Below are 27,083 nucleotides of genomic sequence, written 5' to 3'. Positions count from 1 at the left end.
CAAACAAACTTGTGTGTACATCATCTCCTTGGGATTTGTGAACTTGGTAATTTTTGTGACTGTCCAGTAACTGGACACTTCAGGGGAACACTTCAACAGGACTGTGGGATTGGGGTGCACTGACTGTTAACCTGCAAGGCAAAGTAAGGGTTGGCAGAGCCCTTAGGAGGTTGTCTGGGTAGTAAACAGACTGACGGCGTCAGGGAGATGACCACCCAGTTAAGCATCAGCAAGTCTTATTCTTGCTGGAGGCAGGGTGAGTAACAAAGTGACTCACCGGCCTGAGAAAACGTCAGAATCCCCACTGCATTATTTGCAACACTTGCACTTCAACTCCCCCCTACCTCCTCGATAGGCCAGCCAGCTCGAGCTTGCAGCACCATATAACTCAAACTAGAGATTTTTGTGTGTGGATGGGAGTCATGTTGAGGCAAAATGTGAGTTATACTTTGAGTTAACACTGTAGTGAAGATGAAGACAAGGCCTAAGGTACTTATATTGCACCCATTATAACAATGTCTGAGCACCTCAGAGTTTTTAATGTATTTATCCTCAATCGCCCTATGAGGTAGGGCAGAGCTATTATCCCCATGTTACAGATGAGGAACTGAGGCACAGAGAAGTTAAGTGACTTGCTCAAGGTCACACAGGAAGTCCACACCGGAGCAAGGACTTGAACCTAGGTCTTCCAAATGCTACACTAGTGCCCTAAATAAACCCTTACCTACCCTTTGTATCTAACACTCGCAGTGTAAAACAATGGCAAATATGAAGCTGTGAAATCATTTGATTGCTATTATAGTAAGTGAAAGATCACAGTTCATTTCTATACATTGTAATGCCATGGGGCCAGATTCTGTTCTCCTTTATGCCAGAGCAACTCAATGGATTTACACTGGTGTGTTTAAACTAGACAGAGGCTCAAGTTTGGAGACAGAGCTAGATGCAACTCAAAATCCAAACTTCAGCAAAGTTTTAGGGATATTTGGGTCTGAAGAATTGGTTGGACCATTACAGTGGTGGGGGTAGCAAAATGAGTTTGCTCCTTCTTGCTTTAGAGTCTGAAAGCCGTTTCCCCACTTATTTAAACACATAAAATTGTTGCTGACACCATCTGCAGTGGCTGATAGAGTTGCAGTCATACTATTTTAATTATATATCCAGTACCAATCCCAGGCAATTCATCGTTTATTGAGCACCAATACCATGCTAGGCACTGTACAGACCAGGAATACAGCCAATGAATATTAGACCCTGTGTAAATCCTTAATTCGAGCGCTTGGAGAATTGCTTAAAACATTACCCAAATATATGCTTGAATACAAATGTAAATTAGATTTGGTTGCATTCATGACTCATTCTTTTACCATAAATATTCTAGGAAACAAGCTTCCTGTCTGGTGTTTTCATGGAAACAGAAATTTTAAATTATTAGAGAATATTTACAGTAAAATGAATTTTGAATCAGTAAATGAAATAACTTGCACCAGAATCCTGATTCCTAGTATTATGCTTATCTAGATAGGGAACAAAAATGCTATGTGACCTCTGCATCCTGTCAGAGCTAACTAGCTCATCTGAATTTAAAATATTGAATACTTGCTAAGAATTGCTTACAAGCAATCTCTATACCAAGAATCATTCTAAGAAATAATGAGTGAATAAGTCGCAAGAACCTCCCCACCACTTTTCTCAAATGTAATTGTTGTTCAATTCATGAACAAAAAAGAGGCAAAACATCAGACAAATTATTCACTTTCAGTGATTTACTTGGCTCTTGCTAATTCAATATTCCTGATGTCAATAGTTTACAGAAGTAAACAGGAAGAAAACACCAGCCTTATGTGTAGGGAAAAAGAAATTTTGATCCAAAATGTGAGACCTGCCTTATTACAAGGTATAGCTATATACTATAATCTGCTCTGAACTGGTATAGCCTTCAGTTAAACTTTGTTTTCCAACAACCTGTAACCCCACAACTACAACCCATATCTTTCTGTTATTTAAAATTATAACTGCAATCAAAATTCATGCAGCTGCACAATAATCACTGGGAGAGAAAAGGAGAGCAGAAATGTGCATATTTGCAGACTGCACAATTTTATCATTTTGTCCCCTTATTTCCCCCCGTCACATTTTGTATATCTGGGTAAAAGTCACAACTAACAGTTAATACATTTTAAGAAGAAAATCACTGGGCTAAAATGGATCAGCCAAGTACATGAGTGCCCGTCATTACAGTATGGTACCTGACACCTGTGAAGTACAGGACTCGGTAGGCTTTACCTTTCTATGCCTATACATTAGGGACATCATTTTGTTATAGACTCATCACTCATCAGCTGGGCTGAGAGACTCCAACTCCTTTCACAAAAGCCACCCAACCACCATCAGAAGGTAACATTCAGTGACTGCCATCCTAGCTGGCAGCCTGGCGGTGAAGGAATTCAAATCCCATTACTAATCCCCATTAGATGGTTAGTTTGAAAGAGAACTAGACCAGATGCTTAGAGAAAATCCATTTTGCAGTGTAATAACCAATCACAAATAATCTCAGTTTCCTCAGAACCAATTTTTTTCCCTCAAAGGAAAAAGTCATTGAGGTAGGAATTAGAAAGAACAGGAAACCTATTTGTGCATGTCTCAGCTTTTGGGTCATTGGGCTCCATATGTACTTGCTAACGGGGTTACTCCTCTGACAAGTAATTGTTTGTGAGGTTTCTGCAAATATGTTATTTGTGTAAGGCATAGCTTGCTGCAGAGACAATTTGTTCTTTTGAGAAGTCACCTTGTTATTATTGAAGTTAAATTGTTCGCACACTGGTATTGTAATGGCTGTTAAAAACTTGCTATTAGAATTTCTATAGGCGCCCTCGGTGCCACAAAAGTACATTCATTTATAAGCTGTGTGTTTCCATCAGAGACTTTCATCTCCTGGAACTGGGTTTTCACAGTGTTTATCCAAAACAGCTTGTTTTAGCCAGATAGACTGGGAAGAAAGGGTTTAGATATGGCAGTAGTTATCATGAAATTATAACCTGGTGGCAGCTGGGTCCATCTACAACCTCTGTTTCATAATGTTAGGAGGGTGACCCCACCTGGAGATTTCTTACTGCAACTCTGGAAGGAAATCTTCACTGGTAGGGGAAAAAAGTAGAGCTGAATCAGTCCGTCTATAGTATTTAGATGGATTACAGAGAGGAAGGACAGTCTTGTGATTACATTAAGCCACTGGACTAGCATTCAGGTGGACTAGTTTCTATTCCTGCCTCTGCCACAGACTTGCTGTGTGATCCTGGGCAAATCGCTTAATTGGTGTACTTCAGTTTCCCCAACAGTAACATGGGCATAATAATATAACCCTACCTCACAAAGGTATTGTGAGGCTAAATTAATTAGTGGTAATAGACACCATAGAAAAATCTCTCCATAAATGACCAGCTACACAAAGACTGTCAGGACTCCCGGGTTCTGTTCCTGCGCCTGCTACTTCCTAACTGTGTGACCTTGGTCAAATCACTTCTGTCTCTTGGTGGTTTGGTTTATCCATCTGTAAAATGGGGGTAATATATTTTATCTGCTTCAGAGGAGTGTTGGTTGGGAGGCTTAACTAAAATTTGTGAAGTGCATTGACATTCTCAGAGAGGGATGCTATATATGGAAGTATGAATTATTAATTATTACGATAACAACTCAGGTTTTGCTAAAATTGCCCTTGGATTATAATTTTCGGGGATGTTTTCAAGCATACTTTTAACATACAATCTGGATTTATTCCCCCCCTCTCCTACTTACATTATATTGTTGAAAAAGCCAAAGGGTTAGTAAGAAATCTGAATATTGCCGGTATATTTTATTTGGAGTGGGAGGTCTGGCAAATGTGAATAAATGCCATACTTTTTATTTATTTATTTTTACAGCCTAGGGCTGCCAGATCTTAGAAGCTAGGCAAGGGCAATCCCTGGATGGAGGCCTTAGAAGAATGTCTACATGCTGTGTGACATAATCTTTTGCCTACTGAATCCCCACTCTTCTCCCAAATCCTTTCTGAAGCAGTGGCCTAGCTGGGTGTTCAGGATCATGTTGCTAATGGTTAACGTTTAAAAGATGTTAAGCTGCAGCTCTTACTGTCGGTGGTCACTAAAGAGCCTGTGGGTTTGTTTCCCCCCCCACAAGAGCAGGAGCATTAACTCTGGTCTCTTGCCCATGTAATTAGCTCCATTTTGAGCTAATTACATTCTGAGGGTGGTTTCACTGGCCTACCATATTCTTGTCCACTGCCTGCCCCGAACTGTTGTGTACTGTTAAAGGTTTCATTTCTCCCAGCTATTCTGGAAGGATGATTATTAACATAGGGCCAAATTCTCAACACCTGATGAGCTCCTGCCACTTCCATAGTATACAATGGGAGATACAGAGGCCCAACACATCTTTTGATTTGGCTCACAGGTGAGCTAGTGTTGGAAGTTGCTGAGTGCCTCTTACAACATTCACAGAACCTTCTGCTCCTAATACGTGCAGTGAGATCAGCAGGATTGGAAGCAGGCCCGTGGTGTGGGACTAATTCTCAGAAGTGGCCTTCCAATTTGCACACGTATAGTGGTCCGCTTATGTTTGTGCATTCACTTTTTGGCACCTAAATGTAGGCTTTGGTGTCTAACACACAGCCAGACAAGTCCCATACCCACAGCCAAGCTCCAGCGTGAACATAAGAGGTGCCAAGAGTGGGTGTACAAAAGCACAGCCATACGCTTCTAAATGCCCACCTTTGGAGACCAGGGTGAGCCCCTTTGTAAATCTGGCCCTGTAGGATTCCCATTGAGCTGAAATAGGTGGGTCCACAGCTGGATCTAAAAGCTGCCATCTGAAGTTCAGGTGCTTTTGGATTCAGGATTTTAAATAAGGGCTGTTTCTATTTTTCCACATTACTAGTGTAAAGAGGCAAGGTTGCTGTTCCTTCTTGTCAACCAGTAAAGCTTAATTCAGCTAGAAATATTCCCTTGTTACTGCTTCAGCCAGACAAATGTTAACCTTCACTTTTTAAGTATCCATGTAAGCCATAGGAACTATTCTGTCCTATGTTCATTCAATGCTTTGATGGGAAGTATTACATTGTTCCTGTATGGTGCATTTATAATTTATTCTTTAATTTGTACGTATGACTCAGTTTTGTCTGGGGAGCCTGCTCTTGCAGCTCCTGTAATGTAATATTTCAGTGGGATTAGGATAAAACAATGGCTGAGAGAAAATATCTAACAGCTTCATTACTTGGCTATTACTGTAGCCATGAAAGTCAACCCTGGTCTCTCTTCTCATCCACAGATATAATGGGTTTTGTTTGTTTCTTACCCATTGGGGACATAGGCTTGTGACATGGATTTATACAGCTGTTTGGCTGATTGCTAGTAGAATAGTTTATCAGTGCTGAGATATAGCACAAGCCTTTCCTGGAAAACAGTGGTGATCAAACACACAGCTGAAAAAGTGACTATCACTTTTTTCCTACAAACCCTCAAAGCCAGAGAATGAAAAGCCAGAAGAAGCAGCAGCACTGCATCATCAAAGCCTTGTGAGACTAGGCAAATATTATTTCTTATTTATATATTAACTGTTTGTTGACTCCATCTTGCTGTCTGACAGGAATAATATTTGTGGTATTGGGTTCCTCAGCTTCGCTTGAGCATTTTAAATTGCTCACCAAGGATATTTACTGTCTTCTCTACTCATCTGACATGACTGCTGTCCCTTAAATATACTGTGAGAGGGAAGGTAGGGTGGAAAGTGGGGGACTGGAGGACTCAAAGGGTTGTCAATGCCATAAAGAGATGGAGAACCTTTTGTTTCTTCATCACTGGTTTAAATCAAGCCCAGGTCAGTAACTATTTAGCTTGCAAGCTCTTAGCGGCCAGGACTATCTACCATTCTCAGTGCCTAGCGCCATGGGGCCCTGATCTTAGTCGGTCCCTATGCACTACCATCATAAATCATAATAATGTCAGACCCATCTGTTCAATGGTCAATATGAAATAGCTTGGGGATCTCAGTCCAGTTCCTAGTGGACATATGTCCACATCACAAAAAAACACCATCACACATAGGCACTCTTGTCAGCAGTCGCAGCAGAGATAGCGAGGACTGATTTGACACAGGCTAAATGCATACAGAACTTTATTGCGTTTGTTGCTTCTCACCCCTCTTCTGAATTTGTGAATTATCATCTGTGTAGGCCGCAAGCTTTTTCGGGCAACAATCTTATTATTAAACCTGTCAAAGCCCTTTCCCCCTGACGCTATACAAATAATAATAATAATGATTTGGAGGGTCTAAATATTCTAGATTAAGTATGACCTGCCTGCAATGGTAAGGAAATTATCCGGGGCTCCGAATGGACACACTTTATGCCTGTCTTAATTGAGCCATGCTGAGACATTGGAAGACAAGCTCTGTAGCAAATGATTCCATCCTGAAGGACCTAGTAACACAAAAACTGAGAGTCACTCTGCTAAATGCATTTTCCTGCTCCAATTTAATGCTCCCCTGCTCCATGTGAGAGCTGTACAAACTTCCACTCTTGGACACAAATTAAACCCAAATTAAAATAAGTCAAACAACCTTCTACCTTCAAATCTAACTCTGTCAGGGGGCCTGTATTCAGGGCTTCATGGATTTATCGACTGTACAGCAAATTGTTATTAAATCGCCTCAGTGTTTCTATGGAAACAGCAAAGTGGCTGTTAAATTTAAAACACACCAAAGGTTATGCCTTCCAAGCATATAATTTTATATACTGATTGGGTGTTTTACCTGCCCACTCCCCCTATACTTTTCTAATGTGGTTTTGTCTTTAGAGCTGGAACGATATTAACTGCCTCTGCCCTTGCAACTTGCTGGATTGGTCTGCTTAGTGAATTAGGTCAGAAAAGCTCAGAAGCCCCACACAGATATTAAACAACTGGAACTTCTGAGATCTGCCCCTGACTAAGCATCCAAACTCTCCAGCTCAGTTTCACAGGTTCTTGAGTTTCAGAACCTCAGTCCTGAACCTCTGAACTGAGCCTTCAAAATTGAGCTGGACAGCTTCTGGGAACAGGCTCTCCTGTGAATTCTGATGCTTCCTGCTTCTGATCATGCTGGAAATAGAGCAAAGATGGCCTCTGTCAAGGCAGATTCCCCACTCTGGCACTTTGAGTGCAGAAGGTGGGGGCCACAAAGATTCTAAAAATGAATACTGGCCACTCCAGGCTGGTATTAAACTCCCAAGGTCAAAGCTTCTCTCTGACCTTAGATGGGTAGATGTTACCACTGCCTAAGTGCAAAAAAACCCCTTTGGACCCAGGAAGGCGTACTTGGGAGTTCCTCCCTGTGGGGTACCCTCAAGCCTTTTACCTCCCCCCCCCCCCCCGCCCTCCCGGGAAGAGCTGAGAAAGAAAACAAAGGAAATCAGCTGTTGCCACCAGCTAATTAAACAACATGTGCACAAACCTCTTAGGATACAAAAACCCAGTCCTGTTCTTAAAAAAGGTAAATTTTATTAAAAACAAGAAAGAAAGAAAATGCATTTGGAACTTAGGCTATTGCTAGATATAAAAAGAGCAAATATAAAAATAAGCATCAAGAATGGTTTTCTTGAGGTCCAGCTTAATGGTTACAAGCAAAACAAAAGCATTCGGGGGTTAGCACAAGGAGTCCACAAGCTAATAAGAAATAAAAGAAATAACCCTAATTGCATGTTTCTAGACATTCCCTGATTTACTTACATATCTGGGGTTTCAAATAAGTAGTTCTAGATATGATCTGATGATTTTCCAAACCTGGCTTAAAGCTTCTTATAACATTGCTGCAATGTGTCTCCTCTCTCCGGAGAACCACCACAGACAGACAAAGGGAAAGTCCCCCCCCTCCAATTTTAAAAAGTTCTAGCCCTCTCATTGGCTCTTTTGGTCAGGTGCCCACTCCCTTCCTTTTACCTGTGGGCTTGTTAACCCTTTACAGGTAAAGCAAGTAGAGAACAGCTACTAACAGGGATTTTATAGCCAACTGGCTGTCCATAAAAGGGAACGATCCTCCCTCCTCTCCTTCATTTATCACAGCCTCTCTCTTGGGATTTGGGTTCTTCCACTTCCCATTGTGCTAGTGCAGAAGAATTTTCAGTAAAGGAAAAAAATGGTTCATCTGTGCCTGTTCAGAGGACAATCTTTGCGGAGGAAGGGGAGGAGGTAGAAATTGGGGAGGGGAAGGGAGTAGGAAGGAGGAGAGAGTGAGAGGAGACCAGCACCACAGATCTCACCCAGCTATATGATGCTTTCTATACAAAGGGTCAAAGAATATTTGACTAGGAAGATGTACACTTAAGTAGCAGCACTTATGTAGTCTGAAGCTAGTGCTGCCTTTGGTTTATTACACTAACTTGTTAAGGAAAGCACGTTTTTGTGTCTGTACTTGACAAATCAGAACAGCTTGTCCTCCTTTGGGCACTCCATGTACAATAGCCAGTAGACATGTCCTCACGTTCTGCAAGGTCCCCTGCGCTACGTATGCCCTTCTTTCCTTGGGACAAAAAATTAGGATTCTAAGCAGCTTAGAAAAAGCATGTCAAATGCACTGCAACCATTTTGCAAAAGGACAGGGAACCAAGTCAGGCAAACTGGCAGTGGCAAAGAATTGCAGAGCATCTCAGCCCACTACTGTTAAAAAAAAAAAAATTATGAATCCATTTCCAGTTCATTGACCCTCTTGGAATTCCTATCAAATATGTGCATATATTTTTATGCAAACCCAATGAAAAGCAAAATATTCAGCTGTGCATTATTTATGTTTGATCGTCTACTGATGACTCTTAAATCTAAAGCTAAATTCCTTCCCCAATTAAAGCCCCAAGTCTTTGATTCTTGACTTTGCAAACCCCTTAGTGACGTTAATGGTCCCTGAAGGAGTACTGAATAATTGAACTATTGACTAGTTCTTTTTTAAAATACTTGTGAAGGTTCAGATTCTATAGTGGCCATATAAATACCTGGATAGATGAATAGTTGAGAAAGCAGTCAGTGGGACTATTCCTATGAATGGGGACTATTCATGAGAATATGGGTTGGTAGGATCCAGTCCTTAATGATGTACCTATAATAAATGGGATATTCTGCATAAGAATCCACCCAGACGTTCCAAGTGAACATAGGATTTTTTTCACTTCCCGTTCTACATAGCATTGTAGCATACCTGCATAGCATTGCTGAAAGCTATTGAACAGCTGTTGAATTCTACCCAAGATAAATGTTCCCTATATCCACGTACTCACCTCACATAGGTACTTTCAAGTTTAATTAATTAAAGTTCCTAGAGAGTCGTCTGAGCCTCAGATGAAAGGCCTTATAGCAGTACAAATGGAGTGGTATTCATGATTATAATAACTAGCCTGTGACAGCAAAAGGCAAGTTATAATTTGAGGGTGCGGGTAGAATTAATTGTGTGAAGGAGGGGCCTATGCAGAGCAATAAGGCGACTGGACACAATAAGCCAGAGGTGTGACTCCAATGAAGTACTGGATTTACCACACCAATTAATGTCAATAGGGTGTTATTATTGGTAGGGAAATAGAGTTTGACTTTTCTGGTTGGTGTTTGGCTGAAATCCTTACAGTAACAGAATCCTGTATAGTCAAAAGCTGCCGAGTGAAGACTGAAGGTCCAAATGCTGATGGAGCCATGTTTTTATGTTTAGAAAAAGTTGCTTTTCTTTTGGCATTACACCTTCAAAAGAAAACGATGCCTAATCAAAATAATTTGACATGGGCAAACAGCCAAGTCAGACAAAGAAAAGGTCAGTGTCTAAAAGGGTGATGTTTAATAGTACAGAAGAATGAAGAGTTACAAAATAGGTTTTCCATCTAATGGAGCAAGTTAAACAAGACAAAACTGGAGTTAACCGTCTTCCCTCTATGGTTCATAGACTTTCATATGAGAAAGTGTGGCAAGTCTAATTGTAGGCAAGTATTGGCATTCCATGTGCTCAGGAATATGAACCAACACAAAGATGATGGTTGTACAGGTTTCAGAGGGATAGCCGTGTTAGTCTGTATCAGCAAAAAGAAAAGGAGTATTTGTGGCACCTTAGAGACTAACAAATTTATTTGAGCATAAGCATGAGTCGGAATATTTCCAACACACCTCTGAATAGCATACTAACCCACAGAGACCTTCCTTCCAACACTACAAAAAGAAAGATTCTGGGTGGACTCCTCCTGAAGGTCAAAACAGACTGGACTTCTACATAGAGTACTTCCGCCGACGTGCACAGGCTGAAATTGTGGAAAAGCAGCATCACTTGCCCCATAACCTCAGCCGTACAGAACACAATGCCATCCACAGCCTCAGAAACAACTCTGATATCATAATCAAAAACGCTGACAGAGGAGGTGCTGTCGTCATCATGAATAGGTCAGAATATGAACAAGAGGCTGCTAGGCAGCTCTCCAACACCACTTTCTACAAGCCATTACCCTCTGATCCCACTGAGGGTTACCAAAAGAAACTACAGCATTTGCTCAAGAAACTCCCTGAAAAAGCACAAGAACAAATCCGTACAGACACACCCCTGGAGCCCCGACCTGGGGTATTCTATCTGCTACCCAAGATCCATAAACCTGGAAATCCTGGACGCCCCATCATCTCAGGCATTGGCACCCTGACAGCAGGATTGTCTGGCTATGTAGACTCCCTCCTCAGGTCCTACGCTGCCAGCATTCCTAGCTATCTTCACGACACCACTGACTTCCTGAGGGAAACTACAATCCATCGGTGATCTTCCAGAAAACACCATCCTGGCCACTATGGATGTAGAAGCCCTCTACACCAACATTCCACACAAAGATGGACTACAAGCCATCAGGAACAGTATCTCCGATAATGTCATGGCAAACCTGGTGACTGAACTTTGTGACTTTGTCCTCACCCATAACTATTTCATGTTTGGGGACAATGTATACCTTCAAATCAGCGGCACTGCTATGGGTACCCGCATGGCCCCACAGTATGCCAACATTTTTATGGCTGACTTAAAACAATGGTTCCTTGGCGCTCGTCCCCTAACGCCCCTACTCTACTTGTGCTACATTGATGACATCTTCATCATCTGGATCCATTGAAAAGAAGCTCTTGAGGAATTCCACCATGATTTCAACAATTTCCATCCCACCATCAGCCTCAGCCTGGACCAGTCCACACAAGAGATCCACTTCCTGGACACTACGGTGCTAATAAGCGATGGTCACATAAACACCACCCTATACCGGAAACCTACTGACCGCTATACTTACTTACATGCCTCCAGCTTTCACCCAGATCACACCACACGATCCATCGTCTACAGCCAAGCTCTACGATACAACCACATTTGCTCCAACCCCTCAGACAGAGACAAACACCTACAAGATCTCTATCAAGCATTCTTACAACTACAGTACCCACCTGCTGAAGTGAAGAAACAGATTGACAGAGCCAGAAGAGTACCTACTACAGGACAGGCCTAACAAAGAAAGTAACAGAACGCCACTAGCCGTCACCTTCAGCCCCCAACTAAAACCTCTCCAGTGCATCATCAGGGATCTACAACCTGTCCTGAAGGACGACCCATCACTCTTACAGATCTTGGGAGAGAGGCCAGTCCTTGCTTACAGACAGCCCCCCAACCTGAAGCAAATACTCACCAGCAACCACAGACCACACAACAAAAACACTAACCCAGGAACCTATTCTTGCAACAAAGCCCATTGCCAACTGTGTCCACATATCTATTCAGGGGACACCATCATAGGACCTAATCACATCAGCCACACTATCAGAGGCTCGTTCACCTGCACATCTACCAATGTGATATATGCCATCATGTGCCAGCAATGCCCCTCTGCCGTGTACATTGGCCAAACCGGACAGTCTCTACGTAAAAGAATAAATGGACACAGATCAGACATCAAGAATTACAACATCCAAAAACCAGTTGGAGAACACGTCAATCTGCCTGGTCACTCAATTACAGATCTAAAAGTCACAATACTAGAACAAAAAAACTTCAAAAACAGACTCCAACGAGAAACTGCTGAATTGGAATTAATTTGCAAACTGGACACCATTAAATTAGGCTTGAATAAAGACTGGGAGTGGATGGGTCATTACACAAAGTAAAACTATTTCCTCGTGCTTATTTCCCCCGCCCCCCCAAACTGTTACTCACACCTTGTTGTCAACTGTTGGAAATGGGCCATCCTGATTATCACTACAAAAGGTATTTTGTTGTTGTTTTTTCTCTCCTGTTGATAATAGCTCACCTTAACTGATCACTCTCATTATAGTGGGTATGGCAACACCCATTTTTTCATGTTCTCTGTGTGTATATATATATCTTCCTACTGTATTTTCCACTGCATCCATCCGATGAAGTGGGGTTTAGCCCATGAAGGCTTATGCTCAAATAAATTTGTTAGTCTCTAAGGTGCCACAAGTACTCCTTGTTCTTTTTATTGTTGTACAGGCTACTTCACTTTCACCAGTAGCCTAGTCATTGGCTCAGAGTGCAAGGACAAATTATGCTTTGTTTAACTTGGGTATTTAGAAGAAAGGGAGTGTGGTGACCAGGTGTCAGGATCCTGGCGTTTGGTCCCACATTCTCTCTCTAATATCCTCGGACCAACATGACTACAACAATATTGCATGCTACTTCTGTCATTCCAACCATGCGTATTTAAAATCATGTTTCAGGCAATGATCCAGTAGCTGCCAGTTCCTCAGATCAGAATCAACTAACTGGGAAAACCACAGCCTGTTTCACTGATGAAAGAGTTGCTGAAACTTCAATAAATTCACCCCATCTCTGTGTGTGATTCAGGGAATGACAACGCTGAGGAACATTCATGTGGGTACAGGAATAGTATAGTTGGGGTTGCCTGACACTTTCCATTGTAAGACCCTGTTTTCAGTTGCTTATAACTTTGTCAAACTTTTAAGTGTTTAGGCTGGAGTTTTCTATGCCAGGTGTCTGCCTGCAGCTGAATTTTTTTGAAAAGTTTCAGCTAATATGGTTCAGACATTTCCAAGAATGAGATTAGAGAAAGATACATTGTTTTGTCCATGTAACATTTTTTTTTACAGCCCTTTCAGTGAGAAGCTCTATTGCCTGCATGCTACCTGTGTCACCTATAATAAAGATTATGGGTAAGACCCTGAGCCCATTGAAGTCAAGGCAAAACTCCCATTGACTTCAATAGGGTCAGGTTTTCAACATATATGCATAAGTAGAGAACATAATTCTGTGCTAGACAGGTTTGTCACAATGAGACTTGATTTCATTAACAAGAAAATTAACAATAAATGGTGTTAAATTCAGCTCAAGACTTCTCAGCTAGGCACACACATTCCTACGGTGTGGCCCTTGGGACTGCTCACTAGATTCCATTGAAATATACCAATGATTTTTTTTTTTAATTCCTTCCTAAATTTCTCATGAAAAGCCAAATCCCCAAACTGTACATGGAACATGTTTTGGTTTTTAAAAAGTATTTTTGGTAAAAGTTTTAGTTTTTCCAATAGCCAATAAACAACATTTTTACCAAAATCCAAAAAAAATTTGCTGAAAAATTTCAGCTTCCATTTTCAAAATAAAATAGATTTAAAAAAAAAATCAAAATGAAAATGTCACAAAAAAGTTTTCAGTTTGGTCAAAAAAGCCATTTTTTCAATCAAAAAAATGTTCTGATGGAAAAATTTCAACCAGCTGTATTGCTCTGCTCATAGCCCAGTTCCTGCTCCCCTTTCTATCCAGGTGAGGTAATGAGTTACCTGCCTCAGTAAGTCAGCACAACCCATGTAACTCGTTCCCTATCGGATAAGACCCTACTCACAGGGTGTGTGCTCACTACAGGCGAAACAATGACAATTTGTTACAACAGCACTTGAACACTAACATTTGTCTTGTGCACAGCTTCTAAACATACCCAGTATTGCTTGTCATCTCCTCATGCATGCAGAGATATGTCCTGATGAAATGAGATCTTTCCAACTTTGTTGCAAAAATACCAAATGTAACACTTTTACATCCCTGCTGATTTCCTCCAGAAGGATACAGAGAAGAAACAATCTGTATTGGGGAGAGGAAATGTTGTATCATCTCTTAGAACTTCCTACTCCTTTTGCCATTAGGATAATTTGTCTCCCCTTCAGAAGCAGCACAAAGTCCTCTCCACTAACCTAGATGCCTGGAGATCTGCATAAAGGGCACTTGTGCCACCGAATGCCACTTGTGTTAACTTGTGCTCCTTCCCCTCCTTGGCTCTGGGGGAGTGGTTCTGGAGCAACCTCTTCCAGCAGCAACCTCCTCCAGCTCCATAGAACAGATATGGAGTCCCCATGAATGGGAGCAGGTTGGGGCAAAAAAAGGCTCGTGCCAAAGTGGCAGAATTCTCCCCTTCCTCAGCTGCAGGCTCCCTTCCATATGAAATCCATGGAGTCTTCAGAGCCTGCAGTCATATTTTCCCCACCATTATCAATTTTATTTTAAAATACTTCCCAGACAAATTGCATTCACTTGATGAAGTGTTCATTTCAGGACAGGTCTGAGACCATGCAAGATACTGCTGTTGAGTTAAAAAGAAAAAATAAACTAGTCTTGTGAAACCTCATAGTAGAGAATCATAAGCCACTGCTGTCCTTTAATCTTCTGGGTTTTGGGGAGTGAGCCAAAGAGTGTTTAAAAAGCAGATTGGTCTCAGCGTGGTCCTTTTAATGTACCTTGTATGTACAGTGTTTGAGCAAATGCCTACCAGCACTGTGGGTGTTAACATACTGCTGCTATCTAGATTAAACACTGCTGCAGTGTTGGTATTTTAAAGGGTAAAAAGTGTTTTTGTTGTATTTAAAAAGAGACTAAGTCAAATTGTTGTGTTCCTCATTTAAAGGAGGAAATGCTATGTTAAAATTACCTTTTTTAAAGGAGAACAAAATTAGGAGCAACTCAAGGCTTCCAGCTTGACAATAATAATGCAGACAGACAGAGCACTATGTGTAAGAGGAGACAATACAAAGGACTCCTTGCATTTCTTAGCAATGTATTACATGGCAACAGACGGTTTTGGAGATGTTGCCAGGCTGAATCTATGGCCAAGGCTGGAAAGAAGATGAGAAACACAGCTGTACATTATGTAGTTGCACCCACTTTGTGACCTTAGAAGCTAATGAAGGTGTACTATGAAGGAATGTCAGATGCAACGTGCAGAGCTGAATCCAGGTTTGGATTTTACACCTCTTCAAATTTCTGGGGTGTGCAGAAAGATTCAGAGTTCTGGTTCAGACCCATGCCTAATTTAAAGGGGACCATCTCAGATCATTTCAGTGCATCACAATGTGAAAATTGCAACTCTAGCTGTGATAAGGAAACTCGGCTTAGGGTCTGAAGCTGGTCTATGGAAAGTTACATCACTGTGAAGAGAGGTCCTTTGTGTTCCTTGCAGCAGTCCTTACTCAGACTTCAGTAAGAATTCTGCCCGAGTGTGGACTCCAGGGTTAGACCCAGTGGGTGTTGAATTTAAATAAAAGGTCATTCTCCCTCTTGGTATTAATTTACTTTATATTCATTAGGTATTAGTTAGATCTCACATTCTCTTATGAATAGATTGTATTACATCAGAGAAATTCCCCTTTGCTCATGGAAGCAATATAGAGAACCTTTTCTCTGTTTCCTGCACAATACTTGTAACTACTAAAAGCTACTGTAACTACTGAGAGCTCACTAGAGTTCCTGTAAAGTGCAAGTCAGAAATCTGAGAATATTAAAACAATTTAACGCAAAATACATGCTCCATGTGTTTCTTTTAATCATCTCTACTATCTCTGCTACCAACAAAAGATAAGCTGCAGGAGAGAGAGGTAGATTCTATTCTCTCTCATGAATCATCAGTACAATTGTTGCTTAAGCTCTAGTTGCAGATTCTCTCTTACAAGTGGTGGTGTAAGAGGCAGAACGCAGCTGGATTCTCAGAAAGTGAGTTGAGGCTGTGGACCAAATTCTCTGTTGTGTAAACTGACACAGCCCCATTGACTTCAGGTTGCAGAGGAAGCATTAAAGTGCAGTTATGCTCTGAATAGTGTCTGCAAAACAAAAATTGTGAGGCTCCATATTCCTTCCCTCACAGCGGTTTTCAGATCAGGTTCTCAATTTACAACATTTTGTTAAACTGTCAGAGCTTCAGGCTTCTATCAGAGCCAAATTCTCTGCTGATGTAATTTGGAGCTGCACCAATTTACAATGAGTTAGAAGCAGGATTCTTTCCTCCTTGCTGTTTTCCCACTCTCATATCTTGTTCAGCTCAGTGTTTTGTCATTCAGTATTTAATTAGTATCTCAACCAGTTTGTCTGTTAGTGAAGTAAGCCTTATGGGTGTGTAATTCCCAGGATCACCCCGAGAGCCTTTAAAAGGACAGGTACTACATTTGCTGTTTTTCAGCACAGTAGCTGATTTTAATGACAGGCTGCACATCTTGTTAGCAGCTCAGCCTCTTGCATGAATACTCCTTTGTCCTGGTGACTTGTTGCTCTTTAAATTTATCATTTTGTTTCTGTGACTTCTTTTGACACCCCAGCCTCTGACCAAAAAGAAAAGGAGTACTTGTGGCACCTTAGAGACTAACCAATTTATTTGAGCATAAGCTTTCGTGAGCTACAGCTCACTTCATCGGATGCATCGGATACAGCCTCTGATCGTGGCTCACCTTTGTTGCCTGAAAAGAATACCTATCTCCCAAACATCCTTTCTTGTGAAGACTGATGCAAAGAAATCCTTTTGCTTCTTTGTAGCATGCTTATCATTAAGGCTACGATTTTGTCACGGAGGTCGTGGAAGTCATGGAATCTGTGACTTCCAGGAGAACTCTGTGACTTCAGCCCGCAGTGGCTGGGAGCTGCAGGGTCCCCCCATGACTGTGGGGGACTCTGAGCGGCTGTGGATGGCAGGGGTACCCCACAGCTCTTGCCCACTGCAGAGCCTCCTCACAGCTCCCAGCTGCTGCGAGCAGTGAGGGCCCCTGGAGCTCCAAGCTGCGGTGGGAACCTGGAACTCTGGGCAGCGGGGGGACCCTAGAGCTCCAAGCCACCTTGGATAGTGGGGGCCTTGGAGCTCTCAGCCAGGCCCCCATAGCTGCCCAGCCGCCATGGTTTGTGTGGGGACTCTGCAGCTCCCCATTTTGTCATGGATATATTTAGTAAAAATTAGGGACAGATCACAAGCATCTGAATTTTTCTTTTACTAAAGATATCGGTGAGAAAATCTTAGCCTGACTTATCATCACTCCTACTATTACCCAGAGTTCCGCTTGCCCCGCCATTCTCTGACAGTGCTGTAAATCACAGGATCAACTGACCAAAGGAAAATTTAAACCTGAAACCTGGTAGTGAGCTCTATTCGGCTGGCACAAGCTACCCAGGGGAGCAGTGAAAGCTTCATCACTGGATTATGAACTGGCCAATGCATTTGGGATTTTACTGCAAGGACTGATCCACCACTGCTCAGGGAGAGCCTGGATTAGAGGACCTAATACAATAGGTCTTTTCCCATCTCATTTCAGTCGGCCAGATTCTACCCTCAGTTACACTGAAACAATTCCCACTAATGTCAGTGGTGGCTGCAGACACAGATGGTGAGCAATGGAGAATGTATCCCATAGACACTGATTTGGGAAAGGCTTAGGCTATGGCTACACGACAGAGCTGACAGTGGGGTGCAGCTGCCCCAATACAGCTGCCCCACTGTAGCGCTGCTAGTACAGAAGCTCCAAGTCAATGGGACAGAGCTCTCCTGTCGACTTAATTACGCCAGCCCCTGCGAGTGGTGGTAGCTGTGTCGGCGGCAGATGCTCTCCTGCCAACATAGCACCATCCACACTGGCATGTAGGTCAGTATAACTTATTTCAGAGTAACAGCCGTGTTAGTCTGTATTCGCAAAAAGAAAAGGAGTACTTGTGGCACCTTAGAGACTAACCAATTTATTTGAGCATGAGCTTTCGTGAGCTACAGCTCACTTCATCGGATGCATACTGTGGAAACTGCAGAAGACATTATATACACAGAGACCATGAAACAATACCTCCTCCCACCCCACTCTCCTGCTGGTAATAGCTTATCTAAAGTGATCATCAAGTTGGGCCATTTCCAGCACAAATCCAGGTTTTCTCACCCTCCACTCCCCCACACACAAACTCACTCTCCTGCTGGTAATAGCCCATCCAAAGTGACCACTCTCTTCACAATGTGTATGATAATCAAGGTGGGCCATTTCCTGCACAAATCCAGGGTCTCTCACCCGCCTCCAAAAACCACACACACAAACTCACTCTCCTGCTGGTAATAGCTTATCCAAAGTGACCACTCTCCCTACAATGTGCATGATAATCAAGGTGGGCCATTTCCAGCACAAATCCAGGTTTTCTCACCCCCCAACCCCCATACACACACAAACTCACTCTCCTGCTGGTAATAGCCTATCCAAAGTGACTATTACCAGCAGGAGAGTGAGTTTGTGTGTGTGGTTTTTGGAGGGGGGTGAGGGGGTGAGAGAACCTGGATTTGTGCAGGAAATGGCCCACCTTGATTATCATACACATTGTGAAGAGAGTGGTCACTTTGGATGGGCTATTACCAGCAGGAGAGTGAGTTTGTGTGTGGGGGAGCGGAGGGTGAGAAAACCTGGATTTGTGCTGGAAATGGCCCAACTTGATGATCACTTTAGATAAGCTATTACCAGCAGGAGAGTGGGGTGGGAGGAGGTATTGTTTCATGGTCTCTGTGTATATAATGTCTTCTGCAGTTTCCACAGTATGCATCCGATAAAGTGAGCTGTAGCTCATGAAAGCTCATGCTCAAATAAATTGGTTAGTCTCTAAGGTGCCACAAGTACTCCTTGTCTTTTTGAGTATAACTTATGTCGCTCAGGGGCTGGCTTATTCACCCCCCAGAGGTGACATAAGTTATACCATCTTAAGCTATAGTGTGTACACAGCCTTCATGTACTAAGTCATCTAGCTCATTGTTAAGGGTAAAATTTTGTTATGGTTATTTTCAATAAAAAGTCACAGACAGGGCAATAAACAAAAATTCACAAGAGCCCGCAACCTATCTGTGGGCAGGAGGGGAACTGACTGCAGCGGGGAGGCTGAAACTTGAGCCCTGCCATGGGGATGGGAGGGGAAGGACTGACAGCTCCAGCCCTGCCGCCCAGGGGCTGACAGCTCCGGCTGAAGAAGTCACGGAGGTTCATTAAAGTCATGGGATCTGTGACGGAATCGTATCATTACTCATCCTCTCCACTGACCAGCGAGAGCAGAATTATTCCCTATAGTCTTATACTAAGTGCATTATCCCGTCACTGAAAAAATGTTTTAGGGAATTTGGGGTGGGGGAAAGGGGGAGTGGTGAGGACAGGGGATGGTCATATACTAACTTTGGTCCTAAGATAAGCATCAACATGTTGAATAAGAAATCTGATGGCAAGAGAGGGAGAGCTCAGATCTAGAACTGGATTAGATCTAGGAGAGAGTTCAAGGCTCAAGTCTGAATCAAAGCTAAGGTTTGGGTTTGACAGTGCCAAATTATATGAGCAAGAATTGAACCCAGCTTTTTGAAATTCAAAAAGGAATCGACTTCAAGGTTCTGGTTTTGGCTCACCTAACACTTTACATACCATTACTCCTAATGGGAGAGTCAGTTGCTGAGTCTAGTGATGTATTAGAAGACATCAAGAATACTTTTCCCCCCCTATTCTACGTGTTAATGTAGCAGTAGAAGAAAGAGCTTTGAAAACATGGTGGGGAATAAGACCTTCCATTACGAAGATGCTTTAATTTATTGTCAGCCTGGCTGTTGTGAAATAGATGCTCCTCAGCCGCACGGTGCTGCTTTTGTGCCATCATCATTTGTAATGTTTCATAATGGCTTAACACAATGCCTTACCAGCTATAAAGATTCACATGGCACATATCAAGAGGCAAGAACACGCCAATTTATTCCAGTTAGAGGAAAGAGTTTAAGCAGAACCTTTTAACTCACATCTCTCATCTATTTTTTTCAGCTCAATTTACCTTTGAGATTTCTGGACTTTGTAAACAGGTGAAGGGGAAAAACAATCTACTTGTTAGACAGAATGTTTAACTATGTTACAATTTCTTAGCAAACAGATAGAGGTTGGAAGTGGCTGATGGTGCTCTGCAAACGTGAGCCTCAGTACATTTTCTAGCAGCCGTGATGGCATCACAAAAGTCACAACTGTAGTCAGAACACTTCGCACTCAGGGTGATGGTTGCTACAGAAACTGAGGCACACAGAGATGAAATTACCTGCTCTGTCCCACAAGCAACCAGTAAAAAAGCTGGGCTCAGTTCATTAAAACATGCTCTATATCAGGATTATGGCACATTGGCAGGGCAGTAGATGTGGGAAGCTTGCCATTCTGTACACTGCCATTGCCCATCCTGTACCTGTTCTATGGTTAAATGGGAGACTTGTATCACTAGGGCTGTTAATCTGGCAACTTTCACCAGCACTAAATTCACTAAAAAAAGTTAAACAAACCCAAAGCACACTAATCAGAGTACAGGGTGCATGATCTCAGCTGGGCCAAGCACTGTGTTTCTGGGGCCAGTTAAATAGTGGCTTTGATATTAATTAATGATCTCTACCTATGGCAAAAGTCTTAGTTGGAAGCAATAGGAAAGGTTGGGAACCTTTCCCATAGAGAGGCAACCAGTATATTGCACACATATATTTCCTCAAGAAAGCCTACGATTTCTTTTCTAAAATGCATCCCACAGCTAATAAAATAATTTGTCATTGTGGATTAAGAAAAACATCTTTTGTAACTGCCTTTGGACTTTTCCCCTGGGACTCTGTTCCTGAGTTAAAGGTTCATGGGTTTGTTAACTTTTCCCTTCCCCTTAATCTCTTTCTTGTCTCATAATGAGGAGTTGTACACATTCAGTAGTTTTATACCCATCTGTCACAATTGCTGCTAAGACAGAAAGACCCTGTCCATCATGGTTCCTTCTCTCCCCCACCCCACCGCTTCCCTAACAAATTCCTGACATTGGTACTTCCAGATCTCGCTTGGTTGAGCAGATCATGCAGTTCTGGCACCATCAAATCCAAATTTTAGCTCTGAATCAACCTTAAACTTTATTCAAAATCTAATTCAGATCTGGATGTAAGTGCTGCCTTCTTCATTATTCAGTTACACTGTTTGTTCATGGCCTCCCATTCCCCCTTCTTATGCTTGTATACGGTTTAGATTGTAAACTCTGCCGGGCAGGGATCTTGTTTTTATTCTTGTCACTAGAGTGCCTGGCACTGTGGCACTAACAAGTTAATAAATAATAATAATAAAACCCGGGGAGAGCCAGGAAAAAAACAGTAAATGTTGTTTTTTTTCAGTCTAAGGGTGTGTCTACACTGCAATCAAAGGTGTGATTGCAGCTTGTTTAGACTTACCTGCGGTAGATTTAATCTAGCTAGCATGGCTACAGATTGCAGAGAAGACGCAGTGGCACTGGCTTCAGTGCGGGCTGTACAAACCCACCTAGAACTCTGAGTATGTGTTCATGAACCTAACCCACCCTCAGGTCTGTGCCCCCACATCTTGGTTGCGATTTTTAGCAATGCTAGCTTGATTAAAAACTAGTGCTGGTATGTCTCCCTGAGCTGCAACTGCACCTCTGATTGCTCTGTAGACAAATCTTAAATATGTTCTCCATCACACCAGGGGCTGAAGCTGCATGTTTAGGATCATTTAAAAGTGAACTGGACAAATTTCTGAATAATATACTGTAGGGAAAGGAGGACTTGTGGCACCTTAGAGACTAACCAATTTATTTGACCATAAGCTTTTGTGAGCTACAGCTCACTTCATCCTGTCTTGGCAAAAGGATGGATAGATGTGACTGTAATGGAATGTTAAGCTGTATTATACTGTTCAGCCGCTAGGTGGCACTAGGTATAAATACTGTATCTAATAAGCTAACAGCCATTCCAGGCAGAGCATTAAAGGATCTTATAGTGCAGTGGTTCTCAAACTTTTGTACTGGTAATCCCTTTCACATATCAAGTCTCTGAGTGTGACCTCCCCCTTATAAATTAAAACACTTTTTAATATATTTAACACCATTATAAATGCTGGAAGCAAAGCGCGGTTTGGGGTGGAGGCTGAAAGTTCACGACCCCCAATGTAATAACCTTGCGACCCCCAGTTTGAGAACCCTTGTTAAAGTGAACACATCTGGTGTGTCTCTCTCTGAGAAGTGTGCTCTGTAGTCAGTCCATATCTGATGCAGAAGCTTGACCTGCTAGTAGCAGCCTTGCAACCTACCGTGTACAAGTACATGATAGCAACTTATAAGGGCTTTTCCATCTTTAACTTCAGTGAGTCTGTGATGCTGAGACACTATTGGTTGGAAATGGGATGAGATGCTGGGCATGCAGCTGTAAAAGCCATTTAAAAAAAACCTTACCTCTCTTCCCCCATAAAAATGGATGCCTATGAACAAATACTAACAAATTATCCCATAGGGATTGGGTAAGGGCTATACTGGTCCTAGATCATTTCAGACACTGAAGAAGGCTTTCCTTGTAAGAAAAAACTGTTCAGAATATTTTTGATGAAAGATTTGCTGTTGTTGAAAAATAGGATTTCAGCAAAATGATTTTCTGTGAAGAATCAATCTTCAATTAAAATATTCAGCTTTTTGTTGAAAACCTCCAACTTTTCCCCCTCCCTTATGAAAACCCAAATTATGTGTGTGTGTGTGAGAATCCCTTCCTGGTCAGCTCTAGTGATAAGCCTTGGCATGTGGCAAGCACTACAATAGTGGATATGTCACTAGGTGAATATTGGTGACCCACTTCTGAATAATTCTCCCTTCTGTGAGAAATCAGTAGAGTCAGAAAAGACAGAGGATCTTGGCACAAAACTAGCAGGCCTGGCATGGGCCAACTGTAACATTCATACAAGTATACCTGGAAAGCAGGGCCTAGAATCTGTTTGTTACAAGTCCCGACTTGTAGGGGGATGGAATAAGAGATCTATTACTGTACTCTAGAGGCCCTGTCAAATAATTATGATTTTATTTCAGCTCCATCCCTTTGAGTGGATCAGCCCTTCAGGCCTCATATCCATTCCTTTCCACTTCCCTCACCAATCCCATACACACATAGGAGTTTAGTCCCACCAAGACCTTGCTGAAATCTTCACCAGGCTGGTAGGATATAACCAGCTGATTGAAACCAGGTGGACAATAAATGTGAAGGGGCAGAGAGGACTTTGGCATGATCTCAGGAAGGGCCAAGGATTACAAAAGAGAACAACACTGAGAAAAGAAAATCTCCAGGCCTGAGTATAAATCCCAGAGAATACGTGAGGCAAATAGCTTGTAGAGTATGATCAAATGAGCCTAAATGTGCCCAGAGCATTCTGTGAAATAATAGAAGCTGCATGAAAGCAGATACTGATGTACTGCAAGTAAGCAGAAGTTAAATAGATTGGAATGCTGATTCTAATAGTAGCTCATCTTAATCCTCAAGAAAGAAAGTGGAGGAATGTGTCAGTGGATGTTATGAGAATCATATTGCGAAGGAAGAATATTACTGTTTCTGCATAAAAAAAGACTCTGGGTGTATTTGCAATTCAAACCATAGTTGCATGTGATCTTATTTGTTTTCACTGCTTTCTTTTTAAAGAAAAAGGGGATTTATTTAATTCACACAACAAGAAAACATCCTTTAAAACAGGTTTAATAATTAAAAAAAACACTCTCCTGTCTGTAGTTCATTATGCACAAAATACCACACTTTGGTCATTTGTCATACACTACTGGAATCATGCACTGGCAGGTTTTAAGGGTCAGAGATATGCCTGAAAGTTAGGGCTGGTCTACACTGAAAACTTACATCAGCATGGCTACGTCTCTCAGGAGTGTGAAAAATCCTCATCCCTGATAAACATAGTTGTGCTAATCCAGCACCCGGTGTAGACAGTGCTAGGTTGATGGATTAACCACAGTGACAGAAGGAACCCCTCCTGTTGCTATGGTGAGTGTCTACACTTTAAAAGGTTCAGTGGCACAGCTGCTGCAATTAGGGTTGCCAACCCTCTAGGATTGTCCTGGAGTCTCCAGGAGTTAAAGATTAATCTTAAATTAGGGTTTATGTCACATGATGAAACCTCCAGGAATACTTCCAATCAAAATCGGCAATCCTATGCACTGTGGCCTAAAACTTTGTGAGTAAAATAGAGCATCTATGTTGATTTTGCCTTTCCGGAGGGTGAATAAGGGGAACAGACCAAAATGAATTGCTCCACAGATGACAATAATACACTAGAACTGAAATCCAAAGTGAATCATGGCTGTGCTTTAAAAATGCAGGCCGTGTCAGCAATACAACTAGTCCTGCCATGAGCTGGCTGAGAGGACAAACAGCCGGAAGAAGTGGGGAGATAATGTAATGAATGCGCAGGCAACAAATGCTATAAAATAAATACCAGTCTGAGCGAACAGCCCTATCTTACCTTCACAGGGCCTGATCCTAGGAGCTGAGGGAGCTCAGTACCTCATAGGATTGGCCCACATAGGGCCTCTTATCCCAGAGCTCTTCACGGATACATATGGCTTCACTTCAGAGATGCCGCATCTGTGGTTTGAAGGGCAGAATCCGAACAGCATATGTCATATGGCACAATAACAGGAGGTAGTTTAATGTCCCCACAGAACCTCAGGTCTTGAAGCCTCAGCGGACAACATGAAATTGCCTGAGAATCTTTCCAACCTAGGGCTCATCTACACTGGCACTTTACAGCACTGCAACTTTCTTGCTCAGGGGTGTGAAAAAACACGCCCCTGAGCGCAGCAAGTTTCAGCGCTGTAAAGCGCCAGGATAGACAGTGCACCAGCGCCAGTAGCTACGCCCGTCATGGAGGTGTTTTTTTTGTTTTTTGTTTTTAAAAGCGCTGGAAGAACTCTCTCCCAGCACTCTGCTGTGACCACACAAGCCACATTAAAGCGCTACCGCAGCAGTGCTAGCGTTGCCCGTGTAGGCTAGCCCCTAGATGCATTAAGGAGTAAATCCACCATGCTAGAGTTGGTATCATAGGAAGACTAGTTATTGCAAAACTAGAAACCACTAGCCCACCTCTCCACTTTTCATGTGACAGCAGGTAATCTGGGCCTATGGGAAGTGTCACAGTTCAAGACAACTGCATCTGTATTCTCCCTCTGTGGGACACCCACTTTTAGGCTTCTGGCTCCAAACCATTAGACTTCTGGCTCCAAACCATAACCACTCTTGGCTGACCCACGTCTCTCTCCCTCCTGACCAGGGTTTCTCCAGGCTACCCAGTACATTGTGAGTTCCCCATTATGCCAGACTGCCTAGACAACCGGCACCTATGCTTTGCTTTCTCCTCAGAGTCTATAAACAGCGTAATTCTACAGTTAAGTTACCACACAGCTCTTTCTAAGCAAGCACATGTATTCTTAAGGTGAAAGCATTACAGAGAAAACATATTAAAAACAATAAAAATCTACACACATGCTAAAAAGCTTACCAGAGGTCATCTCAACTCCAGCCTCAGGCTCTGGTAGGTGTTGGTCTTTTCAACCCTTCCCTAAAGATTGGGGCCTCCCTGTGGACAGAAGGTTCTGTCTGTTGGCTGGATCAGAAGGAAGGTCTTGAGTCTATTTAAACTCCAGCTACTTATTCAAATGTCCTTTTTTTGTCAGTTGGTCTCTAGTGAATCCAGCCTGAACTAGTATATGTGACCTCTCCAGATGAGGGTAGTTCTCTAGAAGTGTTACAACCTGAGTGAATTTGTCTAATCACTTCCCACTGTTCTTGGTTCCTGGAGGGCTGTGGTCACCATATCCCCATGTAATTACATACTACCCCAGGCCCACAATGATACATAAACTTAACACAGTAAGAACTCCCAAAGATATCGCAGGAAATTGCCATATCTGTCATATGAGGTACTGCAGAAAACGTGAAAGGCAAGAGAAGACTGCAAGAAAGACAAAGAAACTGAAAGTGATTGAAAGGATGATGAGAGAAGCAAGGGTGGAAACTAACCAAAAGAATGTGCAAACAATCTAAATGGAGGAGAAAGGTTCCAGTTACACAGAGAACAAGAGTTCATTTAAGGAGACAGGCAGGAGATAAATGGGTCAATTATAATAGACAAAGAAGAAGCAGACTACTTAGTAAAACATCATTTGCCTTGTGTTTACAAGGAGGGATGGAGGCCATGCCAAAAACAGCCATACTTTTTCTAAGGGAGACAGTAGAAATACTGTCAGTAGTTGAGCTCATGCCAGAAGTAATGATCAAGAAATTCAGAATGTCACAAAGCTGACACAACATCAGGACCAGGTGGGATCTATCTCAGAAAAATCAAGCAATTAACTAAAAAATTACAGCAGATGGTTAAGCAAAGGAACTCAGGAGACCAGAAAGACCAAAGTTCACCCATTCCTAACCCTGATGATTGCACACCCTACCTGATCAGAGTAATGACTCTGATCAATGTTTCAGAAGCAGGTAAAACTCCCAAAGTTCCTGGTAATATATCTCAGGGAAAAACTTTTGACTAAGTCTGGCAGTTAGCTGAAACCTGTGCATGTGAGCTAGTCACCATAAAAAAAAGAAAGAAAAGAAAGAAAAAAGAAGAAGAAGAAAGGATCTAATCCAGAGGTGGACAAATTACAGCTCACATCTGGCCCACGGGACCGTCCTGCCCAGCCTCTGAGCTCCTGGCCCCTCCCCCACTGTCCTGGGGGGGTCCTGCGGGGAGGTGATTAGGGGCGGGGTCCTGGGAGGGGGTCATCAGGGGACAAGGAGCAGGGGGGTTGGATGGGTCGGGAGTTCTGAGGGGGGTAGTCAGGGGATGGGAAATGGAAGGGGGCGGATAGGGGGCAGGGGCCAGGCTGTTTGGGGATGCACAGCCTTCCCTACCCGGCCCTCCATACAGTTTTGCAATGCCAATGTGGTCCTCAGGCCCACCCCAATCTAATCT

At 42.6% G+C, this 27,083-nt stretch overlaps 1 long non-coding RNA gene across 1 annotated transcript in view; it reads right to left on the bottom strand.

The window, feature by feature from the left end:
• The window catches only part of LOC122465168, a 35,434-nt gene extending 8,596 nt beyond the window's left edge, over nucleotides 1-26,838 (bottom strand). The window contains exons 1-3 of the long non-coding RNA XR_006289792.1: nucleotides 25,620-26,838; nucleotides 24,585-24,706; nucleotides 9,014-9,117 (exon numbers count right to left, since the gene is read on the bottom strand). This is a non-coding gene — a long non-coding RNA (uncharacterized LOC122465168). The remainder of the gene's footprint in view (nucleotides 1-9,013; nucleotides 9,118-24,584; nucleotides 24,707-25,619) is intronic.
• Nucleotides 26,839-27,083: the final 245 nt, after the last annotated feature.

The sequence above is a fragment of the Chelonia mydas genome, chromosome 3, assembly GCF_015237465.2.
Source record: "Chelonia mydas isolate rCheMyd1 chromosome 3, rCheMyd1.pri.v2, whole genome shotgun sequence".
Classification (NCBI taxonomy): Eukaryota; Metazoa; Chordata; order Testudines; family Cheloniidae; genus Chelonia; species Chelonia mydas.
This window is presented reverse-complemented; position numbering and strand designations above follow the sequence as displayed.